Source organism: Selaginella moellendorffii, unplaced genomic scaffold, assembly GCF_000143415.4.
Source record: "Selaginella moellendorffii unplaced genomic scaffold, v1.0 SELMOscaffold_5, whole genome shotgun sequence".
Lineage (NCBI taxonomy): Eukaryota > Viridiplantae > Streptophyta > Lycopodiopsida > Selaginellales > Selaginellaceae > Selaginella > Selaginella moellendorffii.
The window spans coordinates 2,351,393-2,359,864 of NW_003314266.1; positions in this window are offsets into that span (position 1 = coordinate 2,351,393).

An 8,472-nucleotide genomic window follows, 5' to 3' on the forward strand; every position below is an offset into this window, starting at 1 on the left:
TGAACGACAGCAGGAAGTTGGTACTGCTGGTCCCTTTTATGGTCTCCACTCAAGTTAGTTGAGAAATTGGTCATTGCGTGTGCACTTGACCAGATGAGCATAAGGACGGAATTCCTACATACTATTTGTCAAACATACTTGACATGGTTAGAGAAACTCATTCGTTGACTTGCACTTGCTAGTGTCCGAAACCCCCATGATATTGAGACTAGTCCCTCAATATTCGCTAAATGATAGCTTATCGTGTCTACTAAACACCTTCGTTATCATGCCTTTTGTGTTAGTCTCATTTCGGTCCCAAGTGCTATTTATGGAAAGTGTCTAGATTAGCTCATTTGGCATATCTTCGGAATGTAGAGATCGGCCTGAACACAATGGTGTTCATCCCGTGTCTAAATTCGCAATCTAATGCCATTCCATATTTAGTAAATTTCAGACTTGTCCTAGAGACTAACTCTTGGTACTAAGGGAGGCTTGGGGTGAAAGCCCAAAGCGTGTGTCCCTCGGGGGGGGGGGGGGGGGGGTTATGGGGGGTTCCAAATGTATAATAGGGATAATGGTTGGAATGCATATCCGACCACCTGGTACCCTCCTCCTCACGTTAGGCCATTAGCATGCCAAAATTGTGCCAGAATCCGTCTGACACCATTTTGCGTGCAGGTGCTAGATATGGGGAGCTAGTGCTCGTGGGATTGTACCAGACCCTCGTTCATAGCACAATGGGCTTGGACTTCGGCTCCAAATTCATGTGCGCTACATTTGGTATCAGAGAAATTGTCTCAGCAATTTCTATCCAACTTTTATCGGATTTTCTAACTCAAGTTGCATATGTAGAGACTTTTCTAGTAGATCCGAAGCGACCTGTGTAGAATTAGTTAGATTGCACCATTTGGTAAGAACGTTATATGCATGTTCAGTTATTGATAGAGGCATGCATGCAGCTAGTAGGATGGTGAAGAGGAACCGTGTTGATGACGCTGAAACTTCTAGATGGGCGAATCGAGAGGAGGAAACTCCTGCTAGAGATGCTGCAAAAGAGGCTGAGGCTGAGTCAGAAGAGGAAGAGCCAGATGCTGCAGCGTTGCAGCATACGGCTCAGGAAGTCGAGATCGAGAACTTGCGAAGGGAGATTCGCAAATTAAAGAAGGAAAACAAGAAGAGGAAGAAAGAAGTTGAGGCAACTAAACCAGCTAAGCTTAAGCAACTGGACTCCTCTTCAAGTTCTGAGGACGATGAAGTTCTGCAACCGCCCTTGGTTGCATGAGTTTCAAAGTTCAAGCCTCCGAAACCACCCAACTTCAGAGGCATGCAAGACTATCAAGTTTTGGAAGACTGGGTCTACGATATGGAAAACTATTTCATAGCGGTAGACGTAGATGATCGTACGAAAGTTGCGTGCGCGCAGTCCTTTCTCACCGATCATGCCAAAACTTGGTGGCACCAAGTGTGTGCTGAAAAAGGGTAGACCAGAAGTTGGACCAAAATGCGGTCTTATATCTGTAAGGAATACTTGCCAGATGATCTTGGTCTAAGACTTCGTGCGGAGCTGTGGCGGTTAAAGCAGCAAGGGGACCTTATGCATTACGTTAATGCGTTTGCTTAGAAGTGCATTATGATTGCAAATATGAGTGACGAAGATGCTCAGAGTTATTTTCTGGAGGGTTTAAGTTCATTTTCTCACAATGAGATTTTAAAGTTTAAGCCGAAGACGTACCTGGAGTGTAAAGAGGAAGCGCAACAAGTTGCCTTTAGTCACTCGCTCATGGAACAATATCAGCAACCGTATGCTGGTAACTTGGATAAGAATAAAAATTCCGGGAATAAACAAGGTGATTGGAAACAGAGGGTGGAAAGCAGGTTCTGTCCTGGAGGCTCACAAGCAACGGTTAACAAAGGTGGTGGTGGTTGGAGACCACTAGCAGCTTCTTTTGGTCCTAGGCCCTCTGTTCCTCCTCCTGGTGGGTACAAGCAGCAGCAACCTACAAAACCTACTCCTAGCGAATCAGGTAGTGTGGGTTATTGCTTCCATTGTGGAGAGTCAGGACATAGGTCCTTGGAATGCCCCAACAAGCATAAGACAAGGTCTCGGGTTAAAGTCATGAGGGAAGACGGTGGTGGTGAAGCTGAAGGGGTTGACGAGTTGGTCAATGCAGACTATGAGGAAGAGGAGGTGAGTTACTTTCGTTTCTTTCCTCAAGCTTTTCTCGCAGTCAATGCAAATACTGATCCGTTGATGTATCTGGTAGGCTTTGTCTGCAGACACCGAATCCGAGTGATGATTAATATGGGAGCTATGCACAGCGTGATATTTGAAGACTTAGTTAAGTTGTTAGGATTGAATGCTGAGCAAATGTCGCCTCTACACTTCCGGTTTGCGGAAGGTGGGCAAGTAGCCAAAAAGTTTGTGAGTGATGTTCCAATAAAAATATCCAAGTGGAAAGAAAGAGTGGACTTGGTAGTGTTGAAGATACCAGATTTTCAGATGGTGTTTAGTATGGATTTCTTCAACAAGTATATAAAAGGGATTTATAGTGTTGGATAAAGTCGTATCACATTGAAGTCCGAAGGACATTCTGATGTGTTCTTCCAATTGCAAAAGCGTTTCTCAAAGGATTGGGATGCAAAGTTCCTGACTGCGAGAGCCGCTCAAAAAGTAGCTAAGAGGGGATGTCAGACCTTTTGGGTTCAAATGATGGAAGCTGAGGGTGTTGGTGACTCAGTTTGAATTGGCGATGGGGTTGATCCTATACCAAAGAAGTTATTGGATTGTTGACAAGGAATCAGGATATCTTCCCAAAGGATTTGCCGCCAGAGCTACCTCCTAGCTGTGAGGTTGATCATTGGATTGAGGTTATTCTGGGTTCTAAACCACCTACGAAAGCTCCGTATCGATTGAACATCAAGGAGATGGCTGAACTCAAGAAGCAACTCACAGAGCTTCTTGACAAAGGTCATATCTAACTAAACAAGTCACCTTATGGAGCGCTGGTCCTTTTTGTTATGAAAAAAGATGGAACTATGAGGATGTGTATTGACTATCCGGCAATCAACAAGATCATGGTCAAAAACAGTTATCCTTTGCCTCGCATTGATGACTTGTTTGACCAACTCTTAAAGGCTAAGTATTTTACGCAACTTGATTTGCGGTCCAGGTATCATCAGATACGGGTGGCAGATCAGGATGTGGAGAAGACAGCCTATAAGACTCGGTACAGATCTTATGAGTTCCATGTCATGCCATTCGGGTTATACAATGCTCCAGCAACATTCAGCACTATGATGGATAGAATATTTGAAGATTATTTAGATGCATTTGTTGTCTTGTATATCGACGATGTTCTAGTCTTTAGTGAAATGTTGGAGGATCATTTGAAACACTTGGAGCTAGTGTTTCAAAAGTTGCGCGAACACAAACTGTATGCTAAGGAAAGTAAATGCGCTTTTGGTCAATTGTGCGTAAACTTTCTTAGACATATAGTTAGTGGTGGCGTGATTGAAGTTGATCCAAAGAAGGTGGAAGTGGTGAAGTCTTGGGAAGTCCTGACCACTGTATCAAATGTTCATTCCTTTCTCAGTTTGGCGGGATAATATCGTAAGTTTGTCCGCAATTTTGCAAGAATTGCTCTTCCGTTGACTGAGTTGACGAAAAGTAGTATTCCGTTTCATTGGACACTAGCTTGTCAGTGTGCTTTTGTATGGTTGAAGGAGATCTTGACTACAGTTCTTGTTCTTAGGATCCTAGATCTTGATAAACCCTTCGAAGTGAATTGTGATACATCTGGCTATGCTATTGGTGCCGTGTTGCAGCAAGATTATGACAAAGTGGTTGGTGTTACGCTAAGGCGACATGATTGTCCCATTGCGTTTTATTCCAAGAAATTGGATGGAACTCAACGAAGATGGCCAACGCATGAGAAAGAGATGTTTGCTATAGTGTCAGCCCTGGAACACTGGAGACACTACTTGGGTACACCAAGGTTTATACAGATAGTAACACACTAAGCTACTTTTCTACACGGCCTAAGTTTATGCCGAAGCAGGCTCATTAGCAAGAGAATCTTGCTAGATATGATATTGAAATCATATATAAACCTGGTAAAGATAATACTGTTCCAGATGCGTTGAGACGTCAGACTCAATTTTGGGCAATATCGGCAATCAGTTCGGACTGGTTAGAGGACGTTCGGGCTTCATATGGAAGTGACCCATTAGCGAAGGCAATCTTATGCCATGCAGGGTTGTTGAAGCAGAGCCCTGGTAGCGAGGCAGTGAAAGTTGCTAGTCACACTAATGCGAAGCTTCACTTCTCAGTTTGGAATGGGCTTATATTCTATAAGCAAGAAAGATTGTATCTTCCCACTAAAAATCTGCAGTAGTTGTTTCTGCGGGAACATCATGATGTTCCAGCAGCAGGACATGGTGGAAAGTGAAAGACTCTGTCTTTATTGAAAAAAGGATTTTTCTAGTCTGGTATGGAAGGTGATGTAGCGGATTATGTCCGTTCCTACCCTATATGCCAGCAATGTAAGCGCAGAATTGAGAAGCAGGCTGGAAAGTTGCAGTGCATTCCAATACCGGCATGGCCATTTAGAGTGTGACACTTGATTTCATCACTTGCTTGCCGAAGTCTAAGGGTTATGATACTTTGATGGTGGTTGTGGATCGGTTATTGAAGATTGCACATTTCATTCCAACTATGGGAACAGTAAATGCGAAACAAGCAACAAAGCTCTTTTTCCATGAAGTAGTGCGGGTTCGTGGTCTTCCCGAAGAGATGATCTCGAATAGAGATTCGAGGTTTATGGGGAAGTTTTGGGGCACATTGTTTCAGTTGTTTGGTACCATGTTGAAGTTTAGTACAACTTATCATCCTCAAACCAATGGGCAGACTGAACGCATGAATGCTCAAGTTGAGGATTATCTGTGGTACTATGTTGTGGCAGACCAACGCAACTGGGTTGAGCATTTGGATACAGCAGAAATTTGTTATAACAACACATTTCACAGCACTATTGGCTATTCTCCATGGGAGATGCTGCAAGGAAATGCTCACAGAGTGCCTCAACAGATTTTTGTACTGAAACCAATGTCCAAAGTGTTGGTCCCGGCCGTTGAGACTTATGCAGAGCAACTATGCCAAGGTTGGCCTAGAGCTACTGAGGCGATGGGCAAAGCTCAAGATAGGTATCGATGTGATAAGGATCAGCATCGTCGGAATATATCCTATCAAGTGGGAGATCAGGTGTGGTTATCTTCCCGGAACTTGAATACTAAGGGATCTTTATCTCAGAAGCTATTACCGAGATATGTTGGACCCTATCAGGTGTTAAAACAAATTGGTGATGTATCCTATTGGTTGGATCTTCTTGTGGAAATGTCCAATATTCATACTGTATTTCATGCTAATCTATTGGCTCCTTACACTATGGATGTTGAGTGCCATGGGGAAATTCGACCACCGCCAGAAGTTGTGGATGGTGAACCTGAATACAAAGTTGAAAACATTCTGTCATGTCACCGGAAACGTGATGGTCGTGCAAAGGAATATCTAATTAAGTGGAAAAGTTACCCGACTTGTGAATCAACTTGGGAACCTCTTAGTAATCTTACCCATGCTCGTGAGCTTGTCACGGAGTATGAGAATAGTAATAAAGCCTAGTTTTTGTAATATATTTCTATAAATTAAAATGTTGTTTCTCTCATTCGTTAGTACTTGGGTTAGTTTTGGCAGATTGACTTCGGCACTTCGGTGCATGGGTCCAATCCATAACCATGGGGATAACTATTATAGATTGATCACAAGTCCCTGCCTCTCTTTCGATGACTTACTTTTGAAAAGGGGTGTGGTTGTGTAAACAATTTAATCTACTAGTTTATAATAGTTGTCTAAATCTTCCTGACGGGGTTGATTTCTTGCTCAGGGGAAGTTGGGCCTCTAGCCTTCTCCCTATGTCCCTGCGGGCAGAGATGTATCATTCCTTTGTAAGCTGAGTGGTATTTGGAGCAGCAAGGGGGGTTAACTCTGTTAGTCATTTCCTTGTCGGTGACTACTACCATGATGGCAGGAGGTCAGTACTGCTGGTTCCCTTCAATAGCCCCTCTTGTCCAAGTGTTAGTTTACTAGGCTTAGCATCTGTACTTAGCCAGATGGACATAAGGTAGGAACTCTTATGTGTTTCTAGCTAAGCATTCTCGGCCTGGCTCTTAGTTCTCTTTTGTTCTGTCTTGCACTGGCTTAGCAAGAACCCTCACGTGTTGAGACTAGTCCCTCAATATTGCTAGATGATAGCTTACCGTGTCTGCCAAACACCCTCACTATCACGCCCTTTGTGTTGGTCTCATTTCGGTCCCAAATGTTATTTATGGAAAATGTCTAGATTAGCTCATTTGGCATATCTATGGAATGTAGAGATCGGCCTGAACACAATGGTATTCATCCCGTGTCCAAATTCGCAATCTAAGGATATTCCATATTTAATAAGTTTCGAGTTTGTCCCAGAGACTAACTCCTGGTACTAAGTGAGGCTTTGGGTGAAAGCCCAAAGCATGTGTCCCTCAAGGGGGGGGGGGGGGGGGGATGTGGGGGGTTCCAAATGTATAGTAGGGATAGTGGTTGGAATGCATATCCGACCACCTGAGACATTAGTTTGGCTCCCGCTAGACTGTGTCGCTCCTTGTTCTGCGTCTGGCTTGGGTCTAAGCCCAAGCTTCATGCTGTTCTAATCGATGGAGTACCTTCCTCCTCGTGTTAGGCCACCGGTATGCCAAAATTGTGCCAGACTTTGTCTGACACCATTTTGCGTGCAAGTGCTGGATACGGGGAGTTGGTGCTCGTGGGATTGTATTGGACCCTCATTTGTAGCGCAATGGGCTTGGAGTTCGGCTCCAAATTCAGGTGCACTACAGATATTCAAACTTACGACTTACCTTGATCTAAAAACAAAGCTAAACCAAGCGATGCCCACGGTGGCACCTTCTACTTCTTCTCTTTCAAGAGAACCCAGACATTAGTGTTGTGTCAGATTTCCAAAACTTCAGGAGCAGTGTTGGCTGGCACAGCCACTCAACAACCCTATGTCAACTCGAAACACCTGGTTCCTACAAACAGAGTTGATCCCAAGCATGTGCTGAAACAAAAATCCCTCACCAGGCCCAGCAGCAAGGGATTCCTCGAGAGAATCCGGGGATGAAGCGGGAGTGTCCTTGATAATTGCTTTCCTATAGGCTAAAGAGCTTGTGAGGCAGTGGCAAACAGGGATCAAAGCTTTGCTGAGTTGGAGATGAGCCAATTTGCCTCTCACAATCCTGAGTTGATCCCGAGAGGAGCCTGGATTGTGTGCCCGACTACCATTCTACTCACCCCTGTTACTTACCACGCACAAGCTTTCACAAGAATGCCCACACAACCATGTCTGAGCAAAGCAGCCATGGAGCCCTAGGAGTGCATGGCATAACACTTGTCACCATGCCCTCTTCCCTTCCCGGCCACGCGTGCATCCCGCCCATTGGCTGCCACAATATTGAGCCGATATTCCAACTAACCATGGCCACCGGCCCTGGCCCGAGCCTGGGCTGGCCTCCCCTTCCCAAGAACCATGGCTTACAAGAGGCTGCCCCAGGCCCGGGATCAGACAGCTGCAGGGTCTGGGCTCTTTGTTCTTATTATTATAGATTGTGACTCATGCAAGAACATCTGCTCCAAGACCTAGCCTAATGAAGTGGTTAACAGGCCAAGGCAGCCAATTACCTAGTGAACCCTCAAGGTTTGAATCAATTTTATGTTCATACCATTGGTACTCTTTTTCTGGACTTCACTTTATAAAATCTTTTTTTAAAATTATTTTTCCTATGTTATGTTATGTTACAAAATACTAAAACTGTACTTAAATACACCCATAGTCTCGTGGACCACAATGAGTTCCTCCATCTCCTGGCATGGCAACAGGCATGAGGCAAATGAGATCCCATCTGGGCTCCCAATCATGCCAAAAGATCTGGAAAGCATCACTGAACTCTATGCTATAGGCAAATGCTGGCCAACAAGAGCAAAGATCCTGCTCTGGGATTCAATCAAAGACGAGCTTTGCTTGGTCCAAATGCCTATGTTGGGCAAGCACTGTGATGAGGCTTGTCCAGAAGATGAGATCACGTTCTGGCATAGCAAAAAAAGCGCAAAGGAATTCCTCTATATCAAGTTCCACATCACTATAAATTTACTCACAACATTTTCAATTTGCCTGTATAGTGCAAGAAGAGAGTTTTATAACACTATTCTTATGTTTACAGATCTAAGACTAAGGAAACAACCATTCCTAGAAGAGCCTCCAGGGGAAAAATAAATAAATCAAAGACTAAATAGTGCCACCCTCACAGAATCTAAGTAAAATATTGAGCTTTAGCAAAGAAGAAAACAAAAACAACATAAAAAACAAAAAATCCTTCACACAAGCAAAGGCAAAAGAGTCCACAAGC